At 44.1% G+C, this 24,009-nt stretch overlaps 1 long non-coding RNA gene across 2 annotated transcripts; it reads right to left on the reverse strand.

Moving 5' to 3' along the window:
- On the reverse strand, nucleotides 1-23,488 carry LOC117802334. 2 transcript variants are annotated; one of them, XR_004625493.1, is made up of 3 exons: nucleotides 23,365-23,488; nucleotides 5,975-6,044; nucleotides 1-431 (listed from the first exon to the last, which is right to left on the reverse strand). It is a non-coding gene; the product is annotated as an uncharacterized LOC117802334 (long non-coding RNA). The 2 variants fall into 2 exon arrangements; XR_004625495.1 differs by lacking the exon at nucleotides 1-431 and adding an exon at nucleotides 4,925-5,022.
- Between the last annotated feature and the right edge of the window lie 521 nt (nucleotides 23,489-24,009).

A 24,009-nucleotide genomic window follows, 5' to 3' on the forward strand; every position in this document is an offset into this window, starting at 1 on the left:
GAATCTCATTGAGCACCTTATAAATCTTGTCATGGTGAGAAGGCTGCGCAGAAATGAGCGAGGGAGGCTCCTATTCACAGAAAGGTCTTACCATAGAATCCTCCATACTCAAGGAGCAGGCTGCTTTAAAGCTCTTAACTCCGGTCTCCTTAAAGGTAAAATATTGCTTTCTAGAGACGTGGCTAGGTCAGGAGTTTATATTATAGGATAAGAGACTTTAGATAGTCCAGAGCTAGTGCTAGCAGCAGGGGAACTGCATGAGTCCTTCTGCCCCAAGGAAAACCCTTCTGTCCCAAGGGCTCAGTACAGGATACTCTTGGAAGGATGCCAATGGATAGTACCTTGGTGGCTCTAGAAGGAGGCTGGGTCTCTGCAGGCTCTGGAGGGTGCTCAGTGTACCAAGCTCAGTCGTCAGTGAAAATGTTGCTCACCTTCAAGTAGAAAATGAGAAAGTGTTAGCAACAAGAGAGCCGTCATTGTTCGATCGGGTCAATTCTGTCCAAGCAATGTTTAATACCACCTGTTGCGTTTTGGGCACTGTGACCACAAAGGTGAATATAACCCAATTCTTGCCTTCAAGGAGCTATGGTTAAAAGAGGGAAGTTAGTACAGAGAACTTAAGTATAATGTGATACATGATAAGAAAGCAAACCTGGGCTGGGCCTGAAGGATAACTTAGCCAAAGGAAGAAATGTGGAACATGTTTCCAGTCTGGAAAGAGGAGGATCAAAAGCAGGAATGAGGCCTTGGGATATCAGGGGCAAGCTAGGCACAGTGAGGGTTCTTCCTATTATTACAGATTTAGAATTCTAGATTTCTCTGATTTCTGAGAACAGTCTGAGTCTCTCCAGTCGCGTATGATAGCATGATGACCTTCAGATCAGAAGCTCAAGTCCCTGCTGAAGCAGGTGCTGTGTCCTCATGCACACAGGGCTGGGGCTTAGGCTTCATCCTCCCTTCCTCCCCCTTCCTTCCTTCCCCAGAAGCTTCTCATGCCTTTTGACATTTCTTTGTCAATCTTATTTCCCTCCCTTTCCTTTGCTTCCCCAAAATGACTTCATTTTTTAAGGCAAGGCATTCTGAACTGAAGGTAGGTCTCTAACAAGACCTCATTTGTGAGAGACCTTGGAGTTTCCAGCATACTCTGCTCCCACGGTAGTTAAGCACTTTTTTTTTTTTTTTAAGGTGTGGAGCCTAGTACAGGGCCCAAACTCACAACCTTGAGATCAAGACCTAAGCTGAGATCTAGAGTCAGATGCTTAACCGACTGAGCCACCCAGGTGCCCCTTAAGCGCTTTGGTGTCAGGCTATATGGGGAGTGATCCCATCAAACAGGTGTTAGTTCTAGAAAGACTGCCTAATTGAGCAGCAGAATGAAAAGGGTGGATCACACAGGAAGAAAGGTGGGGGTAGATGGGGGCACTGAGGGCTGGGATCTTCTTGGGATAGTAGCTGCTCTCTGATATTGGTAAGTTCTGCAGATCCAAGCTGACCGACCAGGGGATTATTAGCTTTTGAGTCAAAAGAACAGATTGACACAGTTGCCGAAGTCTTGAAAAATTTGCCATCTGATAGAATGAACCTTAGAATTCGTTTTTCTTTACTAACATTTCTTCCAGTTTATGTGTTCAGTGAAGAAACAAAACAAAAAAAACCAGTAAAAAGACAAAAATTAAACAAAATCACACAACTGAAAGACAACTACCAGCATCGCTGTAGATATTTCTAGTATTTGTCATGCATATATATTTTTCTTACAAAAATAGTAACATACATGTTATTTTCTAGCCTCCTTTTTAAAAAGGGAATTTACACTTTTTTTTCAGCTTCAGAGGGCTTAATGAGTGACAATAAGAGGAAACTAAGGATCTGTATGAGTGATATTTATTCCTTGGAAAATGTGTGTGCTACAACTTAATTAATGGGTTACACATTAAACATTGCATTATTGGTGTTTCATATAGATGTTTACCTATTTAAGATGATTATTAAACATGAATCATACATCTACACAAATACCCAGTAACCTGGGAATCAGGAGATCTGAGTGATCCTGTCATATCGTGCCCTCGACTTGATAGACAACCTTAAGCAAATCAATTCAATATTACTTCTCTAAATGAAGTCCAATTTCTTAAACACGGTGTATGAGGTCCTGTATGGTCTGGTCTATACAGCCATATTAGAATCACATGCAGTTCCCAGAAGGTACCATGCTCTCCTGTGCTTGCATATTTTTTAAACATTTTTTTTTTACCTGAAACACTCCTTCCCATATGCCTTATTAACTCCTCTCTGCTTTAAATTTTTTTTTTTAAAGATTTTATTTATTTATTCGACAGAGATAGAGACAGCCAGCGAGAGAGGGAACACAAGCAGGGGGAGTGGGAGAGGAAGAAGCAGGCTCACAGCAGAGGGAGCCTGATGTGGGGCTCGATCCCATAACGCCAGGATCACGCCCTGAGCCGAAGGCAGACGCTTAACCGCTTTGCCACCCAGGCGCCCCTAAATTTTTTTAAATTGTAGCAAAATACACATAACACAAAATGTACCATCTTAACCATTTTTAAGTGGTTCATTAGCGTTAGGTACATTCACAGTTTGGGCAACCAATCTCAAGAACGCTTTTCATCTGGCAAAACTGAAACTCCTTCCCCATTGAACAACTCTCCATGCCGTCTTCCCCCCAGCCCCTGACAACCACCATTTTGGTTTCTGTCTCAATGAATTTGATTACTCTGGATGCCTCTTGTAAAGTGAATCATTCAGTATTTTTCTTTTTTGACTGGCTTTTTTCATTTAGCATAACGTTCTCAAGGGTCATTCACGTAGCATGTGCCAGATTTTCTTTTCTTTTGAAGACTGAATAACATTCCATTGTATGTATATACCTCCTTTTATTCATCTATTTGTCTGCTGATGAACACTCGTGATGCTTCCGCCTTTCGGCCATTGTGAACGCTGCTGCTACGAAGATGGCTGAACACCGACCTCTCCAATATCCTGCTTTCGTTTTGCAGGGTTACACAACCACATGCGGAATTGTTGGATCATATGATAATTCTATTTTTGTCGCCTCCTTTTAAACTTTGCTTTCTTATACTTCTTTTCCCCAAAACAATGATTTCCTAGATTAATAATAAGCTACTCGTTTACAGAATGACTTTTATGATTCATATTTTATCAAGTAACTCTACTTAATTGGTTGCTTCCAATTTTCCATTATTAAAAACAATGCCAAATGAGTAACTATTCATTAGAAGAATTCGTGGAAGTGGAATTACTGGGTTAAGGGGTAGACGTTTTCAGGCTACGATGCGCAGTGTTACAGCGCACGCGCAAGCTTCTAAAGGCTCCTTTGTATGACTTGTCAGCCTGTGTTTCCAGTACTCTTTCAGGGTGCAGCAGCCTGAGGATCCCGTGGTGTCTTTAAACTTGACCCCAAAGAAAATATATCATTATACCAAGATTCTTCTTTCAGAAGTAATAGGCATTACTGTGAGTCATCAGTCATAAGAAGCAAAATGAGCGATCAGAGCTTGCTGCCTACATTTTCGATTAAGTGATATCAATTCCATTTTTAAATGGTCCTCCCTAAGTAAATATGAAAAGGCCTCTCAAGTTTGTATATTACTTGTCAGTTTACAAACCACTTCCACTTAAGGTTTTCTTATATATTCCTTATTGTTAGTTATTATTTTGCCCTGGGTGACACATGAAGAAAGTGAGGCCCGGAGAAGTGACTTGCCTGAGGTCACAGAGCTGATAATCAGTGTCTTCTGGTTCCGTGTTCATTGCTTTTCAAATTACAGAGGATTCATTTACCAGTCCTTGAGATCTAATCATAATGAGTAAGCATAGTGTAGACGTTTCTAGAAAGAGGTGGTAATGGTTTGGAAAAAGTGGCTGAAAGCTGTGATTTAATAGGAAGCCATTTTGTGACTGATACATAGTACAGAAATACAAACAGTATTTCCCTTTGTCGCTGGAAGTGTGTGATGACCTCCACCGAGCTGCTTGAGAGTGGCGTCAAGCATGGTGGGCTCTGGGGTCAGCCTGTTGGATTTGAAGGTTGGCTTTATGGAACGAGTTACGTGATCTGAACAAATTAACCTCTCTGTGCTGCTGTTGCTTCACCCCTAATAATAGCTCCCACCTCGTTGGGTTCATGTGAAAGTTAGGTGAGATCATGTGAGTGCCCGGCACATGCTAACTGCCAGCTACGTAACGCCTCTTATTGCTAGTGTCGAGGACTAGATAATACTGTTCCTCTATTCTATCCCGAGGAGAAGGGGACATGGAAGAGGCTGGTGCAGAACAAGTTCAGAGTGAAAGTAGCCTTCTCTGCTGCTGGCTGACTTTTAAAGGGCTTCTCCAGTAGACTATCACTGGTTTTCAGAAGTTTGGTTGAGATATGGCCTAGTGTAGTTTACTTTGTGTTCACTCTACCTTGTGGGTTGTTGAGCTTCTTGAGTCTCTGGGTTTATAGTTGTCATCAAATTTGAAATACACTTGGCTATTATATCTTCAATGATTTTCTTCCTTCCCTTCTGGGACTCTAATTACAAGTATATTAAACAGCTTGATATTGTCTGACAGATCACTAAGACTTGGTTTATTATTTTTTCCCAGTCTTTTTTTTTTCTCTCTGTGCTTCAGCTTGGAAAGTTTATATCACTATGTTTTTAGGTTCGCTGACCCATTTTTTTGCCATGTCTGATCTGCTATCAATCATGTGAAATTATAATCATTTCATTTCAGATATTGTATTTTTCAACTCCACAGAGTTCCATTTGGTTCTTTATCGTATCTTCCATTTCTCTCTTCATGACATTAGTTTTCTATCAAATCTTTGGGCATATTTGTAGTCATTATTTTAAGGTCCTTGTCTGCTAATTCCATCCTCTGTCATTTATAGGCCCATCTCTCTTTACTGTTTTTCCTCCTTGTTATAGGTTGTACTCTCTGGCTTCTTCACATGTCAGGTGATGCCTGCTCAGGAATGGGCTGACTCCCTGGAATCTGAGGCACGGAGAAAGAGAAGGAGGAGAAGAAGTAAGGAGGAGCAACACAGCCTTCTGTCAAAGAAAGATCGAGAACAACAAGATTCTGAGCAGAAGCAACAGCAATAGCATCTTTCATCTGTATGGCACTTCAAGGTTCACAAAGGTTCACCTTCATTACCCTCCATAACTTACAGGACATCCTCTCCTGGAAATTGGGACAGATATTTTTATCACCAGTTTACAAGTGAGGAAACTGAGCTCAGACGTATTTAAGTGACTTGGCCAGACTCACGTATGCTCAGAAGTCTCAGGGCCATTGTTAACATTCTTATTCACCTATGATGTCTTCCATTCAGGTGTTTAGAAAAAAAGCTCAGAATCTTTACCTCAAGAAATTTTGAGGCACACACAAACCTTGAATCTGCCTCCATTCCTTTGTTAAATTATTTATGGAAGACTAAAGGATATTTGCTACCACCACCAGTATCTTAGCTACTCCCAGAGCATGAAAGACATTGTGTAGTAGATTAGGAGGATTCCTAATATTCTCATAAACATGTCGGCATTTACTAGCAGGGAATCCATGGATGTCTTATGATGATCCTGGGACATCTGCCTCACCGTTGGTCATTAATTAGCCTTGCGTCATTGTTATATTGCAGCCTTTGTTTCCAGCTTCAGACAGTCTAGTCTAAAAATGATGGAGTGATTTATACCCAGTGTAGTACAGATTGCACTCGGATTCATTCTTTTTTTTCTCTTTTTTCAAGGAATTATACCAGCAAATCAGTATCTACATCAGTAGTTTTAAAGCTTCTTATTTTTTCCAGAAGAATACCTTTTTAAAAATAAAATCTAATGTGGAGCCCAACTACGTAACACAGATGAAAGAGGAACTGATCTGGTTGAACAGGGTGGGGTGGGGGACATGGAGCTGCCAGGGTCCCAGCTACTTGGCAAGCGCTTACCTCTCACATGATAAACTTGAGGCCCTTCTGTTGAACCCTGTAACTCCAAAGAACTGGGAAAAACACTGGCCTGTAAAATAAAATTAAAACATCCATTTGTCCTTCCTTGTATCCAAACAATATTTACTGAGTCCCCACTCTGTGAGAGACACCGTGTTTGATCTTGCCGGGGGGAGGGGGCCGGGCTAAGGGATAGTGGGGAGAATACAAATATGGGACACACCTCAAGTAGTTCACAATTTAGGAGGAATAAGTCCACAGAGGACTATAGTATAGGGTAGAAAGGCTAAATGCCACAACAGAGGTTCAGATCGAGGGCCTTTGGAAGCATTCTCCTGACTTGAGGACGCTAGCTGAAGTTCATAGAATACAACCATAATACCACGAACCACAGAGGGGGCCTTGGTCCTGGTGAAACATACAAGAAAAATGTCAATGCATGGAAGTTATCTCTGAGAGGAAAGATTATGGCCAGTTTCTAACTGTCATCATGCTTTGTAAAAACTACTTCTCAAGTTTCTACACATTATGTGTATTACTTTAGCGTTCAGAGAAAACCTTAAGAAAAATAAAAGACCATCATTACAAATTGCATGAAATGATTTGTCTTTACTTTTTAAATGACGTTATCTTTACTGTTAAAGAAAAACAGCAGGTGAAATACAATTTTAAACTTTCCCTGTATTCTTTTATTTTGGGTAAGCTTGAAAGGAGTAGCTGATAGGAAAAGGGACTGACGTGGTAAGCGCCTGTTTAGATACTTCCCAGAGCTCCTTTGCGGGGCTTTCTGGGTACCCCATCTCTAGCCTCAGCCCTCACTTCACTGCCCAGCCATAGCAGCACCTCACCCTCACTGCACCCCACCCCTGGTTCCTCCCGTACACTCTACACTCCAAGCACCAGGCTGATGCTCCCTGAGCAGGCTCTGTCCCTGCAGGTTCCATACCATCACTCATTGCTCCCTCTGCCAGAACACGCCTTCCTTCTCTCCACTTGTTAAAATCTTACTCACTTTTCCAAGCCCAGCTCACCTGCTGCCTCCTCTGGGAAACCTTCGATATCTCTGTACCGCTTACAACCTTCACTTTCAACCCGATAGAATGATGCTCTCTTCTCTATTGTCATCAGTGTTGTTTCTTTCTCTGTTGTTGAATTTCTCACTGTCTGCTTGCAATGTGTCGGTGTACATGCCTGTCGCTAGGCTAGAAAGAAAAGCTCTCACAGGGCATGGATGGGGCACTTTCCATCACTTTGCCCACAGTCTCTGGCAGGACTTCTGGCACCTGGCAGGTGCTTGATAAATATTGCAGAGAATGAGGAGAAAGAAGCCTGAGTTGCTGAGGCTGAATCAACAAGAAGAATTCAGAGACTAAAACAAAAAAGAGGATCAAGACAGCAGGTGGGGAAGGCAGGAAAAAACCTTCGCACAGGTGTCTGCTCCTCAAGGAAGGCATGTTGTTGAGCTCACCTGGAGCCAAGATCTGCTGCCGCCACATTCCCTCGGTTCCCACAATGCTACTTCTCTTTACCTCACAAAGTGGGGTCACAATTAGTTAGGTCTATGTTGCCTTAAAATAACAGAAGCTTGGGGTGCCTGGATGGCTCAGTTGGTTGGGTGTCCAACTCTTTTCGAAGTTTTTATGTATTTGTTTGACAGAGAGAGAGAACACAAGCAGGGGGAGCAACAGAGGGAGAGAGAGAAGCAGGCTCCCCACCAAGCAGGGAGCCCAATGCGCGGCTGGATCAGAGGACCCTGGGATCATGACCTGAGCCCAAGGCAGACGCTTCACTGACTGAGCCACGCAGGCGCCCCAGGGCATCCAACTCCTGATTTTAGCTCAGGCCATGATCTCATGGGTCATGGGATCTAGCCCCACATCCGGCTTTGCGCTTGGAGGCGATTCTCCTTCCCTCTAGCTCTGTCCCTCCCCCCACACGCCCTCATGTGCTCTCTCTCAAAATAAGTAAATAAATCTTAAAAAAAAATAAAGTAACAGAAGCTTCATCTGCCAATAAAAAAATAAAATAAAAAGAGGAAGGGGAGAACTTTTATTGGAGGAATGCTTGGCAAATTCTTAAAACTTAATAAGAAACCCCAATTTAAAAAGGGCATGTATTTAATTAGACACTTCACCAAAGAAGACATGTAGATGACAAATTAGTACATGAAAAGATGCTCAACATCAACAATCATTAGGAAAATGGGAATTAAACTCGCAATAAAATACCACTAGGATGCCTACAGTTAAAAAGACTGACAAAACCAAGTGCTGGTAAAGATGTGGAACAATCAGAACTCTCACATGCTTCCAGGAGAAAGTAAAAATGATACAATGACTGTGGAGAAAACGGCTTGGCAGTTTCTTAAAAAATTAAATACGCGTTTACCATATAGCCCACCCATTTCATTCCTTGGAATTTACCCTAGAGAAATGAAAGCATGTCCGCACACAAACTCTGCATGTCAGTGTTTGTAACAGCCTTGTTTGTAATAGTTCCAATCCAGAAACCACTCGAATGGTCATCAATAGGAGAATGGATAAATAATTGCAGTATATCCGTAGAGTGGATTACTACTTGGCAGCAAAAAGGAATTAATTATTGCTATAGGCAACAACATGGGTGAATATCAAAATAATTTATGTTAAAGGAGAGAAACCAGACACCGCCCCCATCCCCTCAAAGAACATGATCTCATTTGTACAAAATTCTAGAAAATGCAAACTAATCATCGTGACAGAAAGCAGATCAGTGGTTGCCTTGGGATGGGTTGGCAGAGGAAGGAGACAAGTAGGGGCAAGAGGAAGGGATTATGAAGAGCCATGAGGAAGCTTTTGGTGGGAAAAGTTTATTATCTTTACTGTGGTGATGGTTTGGGGGTATATACTTTTGTCAAAACATAAAATTGTACACTTTCAATCTTGCAGTTTATTATATGTCAATGATACCCTGATAAAACTGTTTTTAAAAAGCTAACAAACAGACAGTTTCTCTTAAAACGAAACATGCACTTACCATACCTAGAAATTGCACTCTTGGGCATTTCTCCCAGAAAAATGAAAACTGACGTTTACGCAAAAATCTCTACATGAGCGTTCACAGCAGCTTTATTCATATTAGCAAAAAAATTGGAAACAACACAAATATCCTTAAAGAATGAGTGGCTAAACCAACTCTGGTGCATTCATACTATGGCAAACTCCTCAACGATAAAAAAGAATGAATTATTCATCTACGCAACAACTTGGAAGGATCTTAAGGGTATTATGCTTAGTGATAAAAGGCAATCTAAAAAGGTTACATGCTGAATGATTCCATTTATAATCATCCTCAAGTGACAAAACTGTCGAGATGGAGAGTGGATGGATTCGTGGTTGCCAGGGACCAGGGGTGGGTTAGGGAAGTGTGACTTTGGAGAGAAAGCACAAGGGAGCTCTTTTGTGGTGATGGAACAGTTTTGTATCCTGATTGTTGCAGTGGTTGCACAATGTGGGGTCAAATTGCATAGCACTACACACACACACACACACACACACACACACACACGTGTGCATGTAAAACCTGTTGCCAACTGAATAAGGTCTTAGTCTACTTAGCGGTATTGCACCAATGTCAGTTTCCCAGTTTTGATACAGTACTGCAGTCCTGTAAGTGTCATCGCTGGGAGAAGCTGGGTTCAAGGGATCCTATGAGCTATTTGTGGAATTTTCTGTGATCTACAATGATTTCAAAATAAAAACCTTAGAAACATGCATAATGGAGATTAAAAAACAAACAAACAGCAACCACAATCAAATCCTCTTCTGGAGACTTCAGGTTGGGCTAGTGAAGTTAAAGCTCCCTAAGACACATGTCTCCCCGAACTTCTTCCTAAACACCTTTAATTTATTAGCCTGTATGAGACAGAGAACAAACAAATTCATATTCCCACCCATATTAAACAAAGGCAAAACCCACAGATGTTGAGCAAGTCTATGAACATGTAGTCTTTTTTTTTTTTTAAAGATTTTATTTATTTATTTGACAGAGATAGAGACAGCCAGCGAGAGGGAACACAAAGGGGGAGTGGGAGAGGAAGAAGCAGGCTCATAGCAGAGGAGCCTGATGTGGGGCTCGATCCCATAACGCCAGGATCACGCCCTGAGCCGAAGGCAGACGCTTAACCGCTGTGCCACCCAGGCGCCCCTATGAACATGTAGTCTTGACTGGTCTTACTTCTTCAAGGCAGAAAGCACCAGAATTCGAGTTTACGAAGGTCAGGGACACTGTCTTTACAATTCTACTACCTAGGGTAAGGCCTGGTTCATTAGGAGAGCCCAGCAAAAGCCTTTGCAAGGAAAGCAGATGGAGAGGGAGAGAAACAGAAGGGTAAAGAAAGGGAAGAAACCTCTGATCGACTTTGGACAGTGTCTTCTCTTTTGTGTCAGTGTAGAAAGGTTGGGTTTAGTTAATAACAGATTTGGGTACAGGACCAATTCCATGTAATGGAGGGATTGAGGGCAAGTAAGAAGAAGGCCCCCTGTGTAAACCTCCACATCCTTGGACAATGAGAATCCTAACTCCTGCCGGACTTCCCTTTTGCCGGGGCAAGGGTGCCCCACTGAGGTTGCATGTGTAGAGACTAGAGCCAGGCCGGGAATGCGAGGGTCTGAGAGAGTCACTGAAGCCATCTGTAGTGGAAGATTTTAAGGACGAATATTAGCTGAGGTCTTGACAAAGAGCCCAGATTCAGCCAAAGAGGAACAGATTCCAAAGCTAGTTCAGAAGTCCAGCGTGGAACCCAAGGGGAACCTAGAACCAGAAGTCTGAAGGGGACAGGACTGGCATGATCAAAAACAAACGTGGAGCATCTGAACAGTTGGCGAGGAGCTCCTTGCCCTCCTCTGCCCATGTGCCTACCTGGTTGACTTACAAACACAATCAGAGCTGACTACTTCATATTCTATAAAAGAGTTACAAGAATAGGAAATTTTCAAGACTGTCTTGGACTCCTCAAAGTATTAGTAAAATAGTTAATATTTATTCATATTCTCAGGGCTTCTTTCCTCAACACCATTTTGAAGATGATGTCATTTGGCTTTGGTACGTTGACTGGGTTCAACGTGAGTAACATAACCAAATTGGCATCTTGCTCTCGTTCATACCTCCTTCTCCCCCAGGACTCCAAGGCTTTGTGTTTTAAATAGTGTCAGCCTGGGGCTCCTGGGTGGCTCAGTGAATAAAAAGTGGCTGGCTTTTTATTTTGGCTCAGGTCATGATGTTGGGGTCCTGGGATCAAGCCCTGCATAGGGCTCCCCCCGCAGTGGGGAGTCTACTTGAGAGTCTCTCTCCTTCTTCCTCTGCCCCTCCCCCCATTCACGCTTGTGCTCTCTCTCTCTCTCTCACATAAATAAAATAAGTCTTTAAAAAAAATTAATGTCAGCCTGTTCCCACCTCATTATTTAGTAATGTGGCCTCCCCCTATGCTAATGTGACTTAAAGTTACACATTTTTCCTTAAAGTCCTTTACACCTTGGCTAGCTACTCAAGTTTGCAAGCTTCAAAATTTAGATTTAGCAGAAATATGAGTATCTGGTTTTTCTAAGAAATACATTGAACACAAAACTGTGGGGCTACGTTTTCTGTCATGATAGCCCTGAACTTACATTTCTCATCCATCTTCTTAACCTTTCACATCATTTCCTAAAGCCATTTCATCTTCCTTCTAAAATGCCAACCTAAAAATAAGTAATCACACTGAAAAGGATCCAGATGGAAACAGAAAAACATGGACACACTCATTTGGTACGTGAAACATTTTCTATATTTGTCAGTAGAGTGAAGTTTGTTTCTCATCTTCATTTCTGCCTCATCACAGAGGAGTATTAGAGATTCACAGAAATGCTTTGACCCACTGGAACAAAATTCGTTCTACATGGTTTTTGACGTCAGGCGGTCATAGTTGATTTTGGCATTTAAGCTTAAGAAAATTATCTGGAAATACACATGACAAATTTACACTTTCTATTCAATCAAACAGGCTTCAGATTATTGTATGCATTCTCAGGAAACGTACTTTTGTTTGTTTTTTTTGATCAGTTGGGAAAAGAAGGCTGCATCAAACTCAGAACTTGGCAAGTCCCCTCGTTTTTCTTGGTGTAAGAGTATGGAAGACTTTCTAAGGCAGCTTCCTAAACGTAGACAAGTAGGACTTCTAGACTCATGAAAACCAGATGAATACTGCAGAGTACAAGTAAAGTCAGAAATGCAAAATACCAGACTAATCAGAATTCCTAACGAGCTATTATCTTAAAAATTCTCATTTTTATTATCTTTTTGGAAGAAAGAAGAACATTACTCTCTCTCTCTCTCTCTCTCTCTCTCATATTGGCAGGCAGGGAGGACTTAGTGAGTAATTTTTTTCCAAAGGAATCACCTGGTGTCAGTACACACTTACCTAAAATACCTATATCTTCCTTATTTACAGTCTTGTTCAATAGCAACTGGCATTCAGAATGAGAAATGTGAGACACCACAAGATATTGAACCACCAAAGGAAAAAAATATCATACTTACTATCAAAGCAAGAAATCTTTCTACACCGTATTAGAACAAATACCTCAATAAAACACTGAAACCAAAGTGTTCACTGGATAACTAACTATCTTTTAGTCAGGAGAGGTCTCATTCCCTAAGCAGTGTGACAAATCTTTGTGAGAGTGTATTAAAGAGTTCTAAATTTTAGGACTAAGTTAACAATTTAAGCCATGGAGAGCCGCAAATTAGTCCCCCAGAATCTGACAAAAACATCAGCCCCTAAATTTTGTGGCTTTTGAAATGGCCCAAGTGTGAGACTTAGACCTGCAATCAGTAGGTTTAATTCTACATGAATTATTGGCCACAAACGATGATCCCCTAGGCTCCAAAAATGTTCCTAAATTTTTTAAAGTACAGATGCTGCAAAGGCAATCAACGTGTTGGCAGGAACATCGTCCTGAAAAAGATGTTGAGCCCCAATACCAAGAGAGCACACCTTCCAATACCTAGAAGGTAACAAGAGCAGAGCCACTCAGTCCTCCAGATTCAACGTCCAAATTCCACCACGGAATCCTTGGGCCAGACACAGCCCTGACCGCAAGGCTGGGTGCGGGCATCTCCCTCTCTCAAACTCTCTGAACGCTGAACGTGCTGACTTGGGACTCCAGGATAGCTGTCCATTCCCTGGTCTGGAATTGCTCTTTTCCTCATGACACGCACTACATTCTATCCTGCAACGCGGAAATTTATCTATAGGCTTCATCTCCCCTGCTGTATTGTAAACTGTTTGAGTGCAAGGACCATGTCTATGTTATCATCTTTGAAATAACACAAGTGGGAAAGCCCAGCATAAGTTATGAAATGCTTTCACGTGTCCAAGTTTCTATTCTTGTAAAATTCTTCATCTCTATGAGTGCCTTACGCATTGTAGATACCCAGTAAAGATTTGTTGACTGACAGAATAGATGAATGAATGCCTTAAATGATTTCCTCTTATCACCAGAATTGCACATGGTGTCTAGTAGAGAGACGCCCAGCAAACAGAAGGTCAACTCTCTTAAGGGCATTCGTTGGAACGGAGCCTGGCAGGCTGAGCTGCCATCTTCAGCTTCCTGCTCACCCAACACCAATGCCCGCACCGATTCTTCCATTTCACACTATAGGATTCGGTTGCACCCCGTGGCGTCCTGGCAGGCTGTCCAGGAAAGTGTCCTCAGGGAAATGCGGATGTCTGACCCCATGCTTCAAAGGTATTTTGGGACTGGTGAGTGCAGAGGTTGCCAAAAACTACCCCCGCCATTTGGATGTGCAAATAGCCAGCATTAACACGACTCTCCTCCCCCAGGAAGCACGGGGAACTAAAAACAACGAAACCCAAGTGAGCATCTAATTAAAAGAAACCAAATTGGGCATTTTGCTCTGTTGCTCTCTCTATGCCAAATGCACAGGACTAAATACATAGAGAAAAGTGTCCTGCTTTCAAAACGCTTCAGAATTTTGCAAGGCTTTCTAAACTCTTTTGTCATTTGTAATCTGTCCCAGAACAGAGATGTTACCTTTAGGGGGGAAAAAGCACAACCTGTTTTAGGAGCATATGTGGGAAAACTCTAAATAAATCACTTTCTCTTTCTGGAACACTTCTCCTGTTTTAAAATTCAGAAAGGAAAAAATTAAGGAGGAAAAACAATGAGATTTCAGAATGGTCATTCTCCTTATTGAATTGATAATCCAGAGGTCTGCTCGTCACCTGCTCATAGCCAATCCTTCATTCTTAGCCGATCACAGGTGAAGCCAGAAGCCCTCAGATTCCATGACACATTCGCAACGCTTCACTCAGAACATTTCCCAACTGCTGTATTTTTTTCCACAGAGTCTCACTATTTCACTATAAATACTAAAAGAACAGGCCCCTTGTTCTCAGGCAAGAAAACACAGAAGCTTCATTTGTTTATTATTTTTAGCCACTATGCATTTTGTGTGCTTTATAGCTTCTTGAGTGTTTAATTGTGAATATGTTGGCATGTGATTTGAGGTCAGCTGTTTGTTCCCTGGATGGTACAGTCAGTCAATCCATAATACTGACGGGGAGAAATCTCATTAAAGTTCAAGCTTCAAATTCTAGGCTGTCAACGTACAATCTCTCTCTCTGCAAATCCTCTATGTCTCTCATGAAAAAATTGTTCAAGCTATTTAATTGTCCTTGAATATAGTTTCTAAAGCAACTTTCATCTTCTTCATTGCTGTAAGAAAACGCAGATGGGCAAACAGAAAAAAAAAGTTACCTGCAATTCTCCCACCCAAGGGTAATCCCAGTTAGTGTTTTGGTGCCCAGTCTTCTCAGCTGGTTGAAAGAATTCTTTGAACAGCCTCCGAAACAAACTCAAAGTGAGCTTCACCAAGGCTTTACGTGTGGCCACGTTCTTCAAAATCTCTTCTTTAAAAAGCCAAAACCACAGAAAGATTTTTCTTTCATTTAATGTTTTCAGTTTGCCACCAATATACAGCTCATGTGGGCCATCATTCTCCGGGAAAATGGGCATTTGGAAAGAAAAACGTGGATTTCTGCTATTCCACATCTCATTACAAGAATGCCTTAACTGATTACATATCACCCATTTCCTGCTCCTCCCAGGTCCACCCCCACCCTACTCCGGAACTTCTTTGATACCTACTCTGGGATCCCTTCATCTGGTTCTTTTGCTTCCAATTTTGCCTCTGAGGGGTGAGAGTAGGATCAACGGGGCAAGATTGGAAAAAAATACAACACAGTATTGAAACACAGGTGTTGGCTGTATTAGTTTCTGTATCCTTACAGATTTTTTTAAAGTTCTAAATATTAACAAAACAGAACAAAACAAAAGGTACGGTTCTTGTCTTCAAGGAACTCAGGCTCTGACATAATGTGCAAACTCTTACAAGACAGGCAAGACTTGCAAACAGATCGTTGCCTCAGACAGCTTTTTAACAAAGGTTAATACAAGCGTTAGACTCTAGCAGCTGGGGGAGCACAGAGTAGGGGTCACCACTTCCCTCCCCAACCATGTCTTCTTAGAGAATGCAGGAAGACTTCTGCCAAGAGACACAGATTGACTCGGCTGGGAAGATGAGTAGTTTTCTGTGGTTTCAAGTGTAAGTAAGTGCATTGCAGGAAAAGCCATGGCGTGTGTAGAATCATGCGCTGAGACTATGTGCGGGCTTGGGGAAGGGAGTGTGTTTCAGTATGGCGGGGGTCCTTCTGTGTCAGCAGATGAACTTGGAGAAGTGGGGATTCACCAGGTGGCGAAGAGGCCAATGTGACAAGCTACCCAATGCTTGACATAAAACCAATAAAGCAATGAAGAGCATAATGCACCGTTTGTGTTGGCAATGTCGTCCAGGGGACAGTGTGGAAGATAGAGGGGAGGGAGAACCAGAGCAAGGGAAGGAGAGAGACCAATCAGGAGGCTACCGCGGTGATCTAGGCGAGCGATGATGATGGCTTATGATAGGGCAATGGCAGAGAGGGACAGCTGGGGAATCTTTAGAAGACAGAATCCATCACGCGTGGAGACAGATTGGATGTGGTGGGAGGGAGAGGGCAGACACAAGAGGGACTGCTGGGTTTCTGGCTTGGCAGTGGGTTGGATGGTGTTATAAATGCACTGAGATGGGAGCAGAAATAAAGAAGAAAAGATGAGTAAAATTTGCAACATGTTGAGTTTGCAACATCTTGGAGTTGCCCAAGAGACCACGAGGTATAGTGATTTGGAGTGAGTGCAGCACGTGTGCTCTCTAGGCTGGAAGCAAGGTCATCAATACAACACCACCACAGCCGAGGCCATGACGGTGTTGAAGGTATGCTGGGAAGTGTAAGAGAGAGAGAGAATAGAGGCAGGAGATCAACATTTAAGAGATCGAGGGGTAGTCTATGAGAAGGAGGAAGACCAGGAAAGAGTGAAGTCAGTCAGTGTTGCATTTGCTAAAGGAGGAAATCATCTCAATAAGGAACAGTTGCTAGGTAAAAGCTGGCAGACAAGTCATATAAGACATGGTGTTGCCAGATACAATACAGAGTGCCCAGTTAAATTTGAATTTCAGATGGAAATGAATTTTTTTAGTATAAGTATGTCCCCAATTTTCTTTTTGCTAAATATGGCAACCTTAGCAAGATACGGACTAAAAGTGCATATAAACGTGGTAGTTAAAGCAAGTAGTTAAAGCAGGGAGCAGAAGCAGGAGGGGATTGAGAGACAAAGCACATGAACCATTCTTTCTAGAAATCAGGCCGTGAAGCAATAGAGTAGGGGGCAGAGTTAAGACGGGGAGGGTTTTCTTAAAGTGGGCAGGCATGATATGTCTCACCCCTCTCTCACCACCAGCCGGAAACCACATGAGTTTTAAGACCATGTCTTACTTGTCTTTGCAGTGAAAGTGCTCACCTGCCCAGACCCTTTCCCTTGTGCATCAGAAACTCAACAATTGCTGCTGCTAAGTTGGATCCTGAGCCTGGGTTTCTCCAGGCCTGAAGTAAAGAGCTGAGGATATCAAGAGATGCATCACTTTTGCCTCGATCTGAAAATTACAGCCCCAAATACTTGGGGTACATATGGCTCATGTTTATTAGAAGGACCTGGGAAATTGTCTCGGTTCTGCATTTCTATTTACCAGTGAAGGCACATCTGAGAGGCCCACCATCCTTGCTGCCCACCTGCTAATATACAGTAGCCCCAGGAGCCAGCAAACGCTTAGATGCCTCGGGCTTGTCAAGACTATGCAACTTTCCAGGTGAGGCAAACAGATTGTGACTATCTGGCTGAGGGGAACACAAAATAAAACAAGGTGTGCACCAAACCTGCAGAGTAAGTTTCTCAAGAGGGTTTCTCGATCGGTGGGCAAATTCAAAATCCTTCAGCCTGGTCTGACGTTTGCTGCTGCACCGGGCCCGCGAACTGCCTTTCTTCCTTTACGCAGCTGAGTGAAAGCCACTTCCCACTGGAGAAACACGTCAGCCACAAAACTAACCGATTAAGAGGCTGTTCAAGCCTGGCTTAAGTGATCCAAAGCAGGCAAGCAAAGGCACAGGTGCTTTCAAAGACAGCTCTTCTAGCATTTCTGCCCCTGACGCGCTTGTGAGCCAGCACGGGAGGTACTGCGGACTCTGCTCAGCCAGGAGGGAGGAAGCATAAGAGACTCTGTGAGGAGACCGCCATTAGACAACCCTGCACTGACCCCGAGTGGCTCATGGGAACAGAGAGCGGGCCTGAGGTGGGGCCTACCCCTCAGATTGGGGCTCTCCGGCCGGACCTGAAGCTCCTGAGGGCCCCCAGTGGGAAATGCAGAAGGTCACTGAGAGCTGAGGCCAGCAGGCCTGCCATGAGCCTCTGTGGCAAGGGGGAAGTGACCCTAAGCAGAGGCGGTGAAGGGGACTGCCCATGCCTCAGGACACAGGCTGAGACCCAGATGTCCTGTACTGTGAGAGCTGGGGTTCCAGGAGGCCAACAGCAGGAAGGAGAGAGGGAGGGACATCACAAGAGAATAGACCGCAGGCTTCCACAGCATGGACTTCAGCTGCAGGTGTGAACACAGTAGGGGCTTTTCCACTTCGGGCAGTGAGAACCCAGAGAAGAGAGCAGAGACCAGCCTTCCTGGGAGGTGGAGGGGAAATAGCCTGGTAGGGAAAGTTTGAGCCTGGAATTGCTTGAATACTTGTTCAAAAGAAACCAAGAAACTGGAATACAAAAAATCTGAGAGCTGTGACTTGACCAGTTTTTTTCCCCCTGCTCCTCAATGGGATTTGGGTCTGCGCAGGACAAAATGATCAGTTACAGTGGAAAAAAAAAAAAAAGGATCCCACCGATGATGCATACTTAAGGTACAGTGTATGAATTTACACCAGCACCTCCCTGGTGAACTTCGTAAACTTGAGCTATCTACTTGGCTTCTTTGAGCCTCAGTTTCTGCATCTGCGAAATGGGGATAACACTAAGTCATAAGGGATGTTGTGTGTATTAAATGAAATGATGCACACAAAAGCGCAGGGAACAGCGCCCAACACATAGCAGTGCCCGTGAATGGCCCCATAACGTTATTACTTAGCTTCCATGAGCTTCGTTGTCTATCTCTGTCAATTGGGGAAAACAATTTCCATTTCTCACCAGATAGTGTTAATTTTTGTTTCCCCCTCTGTTCCTTTTTCTGAAGAGCTACAGTTTATCTTATCTCATCTTCTATCTCAAATAAAACATCTCTATTCATCTATTTAATCAAGAATGTTTTCTTGAGTTTTTGCTCCGTGTCAGTCACTATCCTGAGGGTTCCCCAGATGATTCATGTACAGTGTGTGTCATTCACAGGCTGTTGGTAGTGAGGAGGGGACAATGTTCTTACTTCTTTCTAGTAGAAAGGAAAAATGATAAGCAAGAATGCAAAAGAACTGTGGTGACTCAGAAAAGACAGGGTGATCTCCAGTTAGAAGTCAGGGAATGCTTCCTGTGTAACACGGCATTTGAACTGAACCTTGAAGAATAAGAGACACTTAGGCAGGTAGAGATTGGGGTGGGTAGTCTAGACGGAGAATTATGAAAACAAGCGTACAATATAATGTAGGGTGTGTCTTGAGGATGGGTGGGGGATTCTGTGTCACCAGATCAGTTAAGACAGAAAGTTGCTGCATAGTAATAGGATGGAGAGCTGGAAACAGGCTTGATATGATGGACCTATGATGCTACCAAGCTAGCAATCATCAACTTTTCACTTTCTCATAATATTTTGTAAAGAGAAGGAGAAGGAACCAAAACGTATTGAGCTCCAGATACATGTGAACCAGAGTACTGAGACCATTGGTCTATATATAGTATTTCTAAGCCTCACGGCCATGCTGGAAGGCGGGTATACACAGAGGAGGAGACTGAAGTTCAGAGAGGTTAAGTAACATATACGAGGCCACACAGCTAGAAAGTAATCCACTGAGGTCAAATCTGGGTTTGCCTGATCCCAAACTAGTGTGGTAAGACAGGGCCTTTATGCTTTCCTGTTCTACTTGTTTCCTTGTGAAAGCACCACTTCTTTCTAGCTCCTGTGTTGAAGGAAGTTCTGTTACCAATAAATTAGCAGGAAGGATGGGGTGGGAAGCAGTCTGAGGAATTGAGACCCAATGGGGAGATGTTTTTGGCTCCGGGATTCAGGGTCTTAGAAAACCACCAGAAGGAGATGTATCTTCTCCTTCAAATGGCCCCATGGATGTTCTAGAAATCTTGAGCCACTCAAGGAGAGTAGTGTCAGGGATTGAGACCCATCTTAAGAAGGTTAATAGGAGCCTAAAAGTAGGAAACCCAAGATACTTTCATCTTCTGTACATTTATGCTCCATTTAAGTCCTAGGGGATTACATTTTGAGGTGGATCTTAAGTCAGAATATATGATGGACTCACTTTTTTTGTGTGATAGAATTTAAGAGAGAGAAGACTCAGAAATGCCTATCTTTTCAGCTGGAACCGTAGTGAGACGTTTTTGGTTTTGCACCACAATGCTGGGGAATGAGAAACCAGATCTGAACTCATGAGCCTTGGGGAAGTGACTGAGGCTCAGAGAGGCATGTTGACTTACTCAGGGTCACACAGAGGCAGAGTCAAGATGAGAACCCAAGTACTGTGGTCCCAGCTTTGTTACCGTGCTGCTCAAAGGAGAATAAACTCACTTAGTTGGAGGACTAAAAACAGTTTATGCTCTCAATGGCCTGTGCTTGCGTTTACGAGAATCATGGAATTTTTTTCAACGAGAGGAGATGGTAAATATCATCTAGTCCAATTAATTCACTTTATAGATGAGAATGCTGAAGCTCAGAATAGGAAATTGACTTGTCTAAGGTCACAACAACTTCGGCGGTGGGGCCTGGTCTACGTCACAGATCTGCGTTCCATGCTTGGTGCTCTTTCTGCAAAGGTTTAATATTGTGTCCCACTGATTATGACCCCCCCACTCTGGTACCCCCACCCCCACATACTCACAAGTGGACAGTCAAGAACTAATCAGTTACTTCCTCACTGTTTAGACAGGCATACCTTTTCAATTTTATGAAAGAGATAAAAATATGTCCTACTTGTGAATCAACCAGGGAAAGCAATTCCCCAGACATCTGGCACTTTGCTGGTTTAAGAGTCCCTACATTTTCGACACAAGTCTCAGAAAATCAAAGCAGAGTTGGCTCCCAAACTCCATCTTATTTTTCATGAAGCTTCGCAAATGCTAAGCAGATTTCCTGCACTCTAAGTGACAAGAATCTCCTCTCTGGCCAAAACCCTGCCCTAACTTTCACCGCCTCCCTCCCCCCACCCACCCTGGGAATACGCATGGCTCCACGGCCATCTCCTGCCTGGGCAGCCAGCAAGCCACCCAGACTATTCTGCCCTCTGGAACAAAAGGCCTGGGGAGCCCACCTTCCTCCCAGCCTCCTTGTTCAATGGGGCCCTGATGCGCTCCCATTAACCCAGGCCGAGATTGTTTCCCATCACTTCCTGCAATGAAGGATTTCATGGAGCCTAGAGAAGGAAACCTGGACTCCTCCCCCTGGGGATTAGTGCTGCCCCTTCCCCTCCCCCGTTCTCACAGAATCTCCCTTTTCTAGGTCTGACATGACTTTCTTCCCCATGGCCTGCCTGGTAAGGATCAATTTGTGTTCCCGCCCTGCATCCCAGCAGAGTCCCTTGAGCACTGTGGCTGGAAATGATTTGTATAGGGCACTCGGCCAGCTTGGCTTTTAATCACTCGCATACTCACAGACACAGGGAGTCCCGCCCTGCTCACCCAGCGGGGATGGAAGGGACCTCCCTGGCTTTGACAGGGTCTCACTAAGTGGTGGGGTAAACAGGGATTCTAGTCTCCAGGAAAGATGTTGTAAAGGGCCTCCTTTTCCGGGGGTTAATTATGAAATCGATATCTCCTGGAGCCCCTCCCCCTTCCCTGGACAGCCTGCAAAGCAGACCCTCAGACAATCTTCGAGCAACCATTCACCCAGCAGGCTTCCTGAGCACTGCTCTGCCTGGGGAGGAGGCTGGGATGGAGCTGAGCCAGGGAAAAGGGTAGGATTTGCTCAGGACATTCAGGCTTCGAGGTGACATAAGTCAAGGCCCTAGGGAATGAGTCACCTGGGGGTGGGGTAAGGAAGGGAGAGAATGAGGGAGCAGCTGGAGGGGAGCAGAAGTGCTTGTTGGGGAGGAGGGAGTGATGACTGGCCAGGGTCCCAATGGAAAACAGAGGGCACACCCAGAATGGGATACTCGGAGGAGGGTTTGTTTGCAAAGGTATGCGCCTAGGGGAACCTCCAACAGTAGCGCAATAAGGAGCCAAGGCATTAAAACCTCTGGGCGCAGAGACAGTGACCAGAACAGACAGAGAATCATGCAGGGCAGCCGCTTAGAGGGAAGTGAGCTCTCAGTCAAGGACATGTGCAGCTTGAGGCCCCCTGGAGGGGCAGATCCAGGCACAGGCACATTTACTGCAAAACAGGTGACATTTCAGCTACAGGGGCCCCACATTTGCACAGGCCCCTTCTCAGGCCTGAGGAAGAGCCCTAGTGATGTATTCATACATCACATGTGTTTGTAAAAAAAGGGGGGGGGTAAATTTTGCAAAAGTGGGATATTTTCTATCCCAGTTTCCCTCCACTGCACACTTCATATGTTGGGTGGCTCGGAGTCGCCGTGGGCATTTTTAGGAGGAGGAAGATGAGTTTGGGCGTGATGGGATATACTGTGACCGCTCACAGTCACTTCTGTATATATTTAATTCATTGCTAGCTGTCCTCATGCAGGAATGGCTTCCAGAACTCATCTGAGGTCATGACTTGAAGGTACAAAAAAGTCACATTGAAATGTGACCTAATCAGAGGCTGCGGTGACGCCTTTCATGATTTGAGCAGCTCTTCCATCCTGAATGCCCAGTTTACGTTCACCCTGCTTCCTTGCTGTGGCTGAGGCCTTCTTGTCTCTGCCTCCCTCAGTCAGCTCCCAGGTGCAGCTCTGCACACACAGAATCAGATGGGCCTCCTGCCTCGGAGAGGATGAGTCCAAGTTTGAGGTGGAGAGGTCAGAACCAAATTCCTCTCTTAGTGCCTCTGTGACCTTCCTGGGTCATTGAAATCCTGGCATCATTTCTTGGATCTTTTCTGCTCTGCTGAGATCCCAACAGATTCCAGAATGACTCCCCTTTTCTCGTCCCACACCAAGTGCTCTCCTGGACTGATCTCTCCAACACTTTGTCCTCCGCCCAGAAATAAGGACTCCTAAATCTACTCTCTCCAGCCAGCGGGCCTTCCCGAGATCCTCTTGTCCAACTTGCTCTTTTATCTGACACATCTCTGCTTGAGTGTCCCCAAATACTTCCCACGCAATGTATTCAAAACCAAGCTCGCTAAATCCCAGCAATTCTTCCTTCATACTATTGCTCAGGTCTGTTCTTTCCTTTTCTTTCTCTCGGTCACTCCCTTACTAGGCTCTGATCGCCTCTGGTCCAGACCCTGGTAAGCACCTGTTGTTATCCGCCCGCACACAGCGCCGTAGAGTGTTTCCTACAGCAGATCATGCACTCCTCTCCTCAAAAACCTTCTGTGGCTCCAGACGCTTTGTAAATTGCACACCAACCCCTCAGCCTGGCCACAGTTATTGGGTAATGCATGTGATTGCAGTTGTTTGTAAATACCTAATCACGTATGTATTGCTTGCTCCAGACACCGTCTTCCCCTCCCCCCATCAGCCAGTGAAACTCACCGGCACTCCGGAAGTGTTAGCTGAATGACACTTTTGCCTTGGTTTCTCTTTCTAGCTTTATCACCCACTACTCAACCATACTCCCCCCACCACCCTCAGGCTACTCAAACTCCAGCGCTCGCTGTTCTCTTACCTCTCCGGCTCAAGTTCTCTCCTTATCTGCACTTGTACATGTAGGTCTCCCGTTGGGGATCTTTCCTAACCCAGCAGCCATTTCTTCCCAACCTCTGTCAGGTGCACCCGTATGCACGTGCGCACACACACACACACACACACACACACACGCTGCTTTCACCATGAAGACCTTCCTGCTTCTTTCTCCCCCTCTTCTCTCCCCGGGAACTAATCTCCTCTCAGAACTCCCCAGCACTGGTCTGTATGCCTTCTAGGGCTTGGATCATATTTTGCTGACATATTTCACATACTGGTTTACAAGCCTTATCTCCTCCACCAGACAGAGAATGCCTCCGGGACTCAGCTGTATATGAGTCACTTTTTTCTCCCCAGTAGCGACTGGCCTACAGTGGGCATTTATGAATGGATTAATGGACCTGTCTGCCCTTCAAAGCGTGAAGGTATTTCTTCTTGTTATGGGTAAACCTATTTTTTAATTACACATATACGATTCATGATTACGTTTTTATGGTAAAAACTCAAACAATATAGATGAAACTAATATTCCCTTTGCTTGTCCCCAGTCCCAGTCCCCTCCCCATTTACATACTTAAAAAAAAGATTTATTTATTTCATTTTAGAGAGAGAGAGAGAGAGTGCGAGC

Source organism: Ailuropoda melanoleuca, chromosome 1, assembly GCF_002007445.2.
Source record: "Ailuropoda melanoleuca isolate Jingjing chromosome 1, ASM200744v2, whole genome shotgun sequence".
NCBI classification, from domain to species: Eukaryota; Metazoa; Chordata; class Mammalia; order Carnivora; family Ursidae; genus Ailuropoda; species Ailuropoda melanoleuca.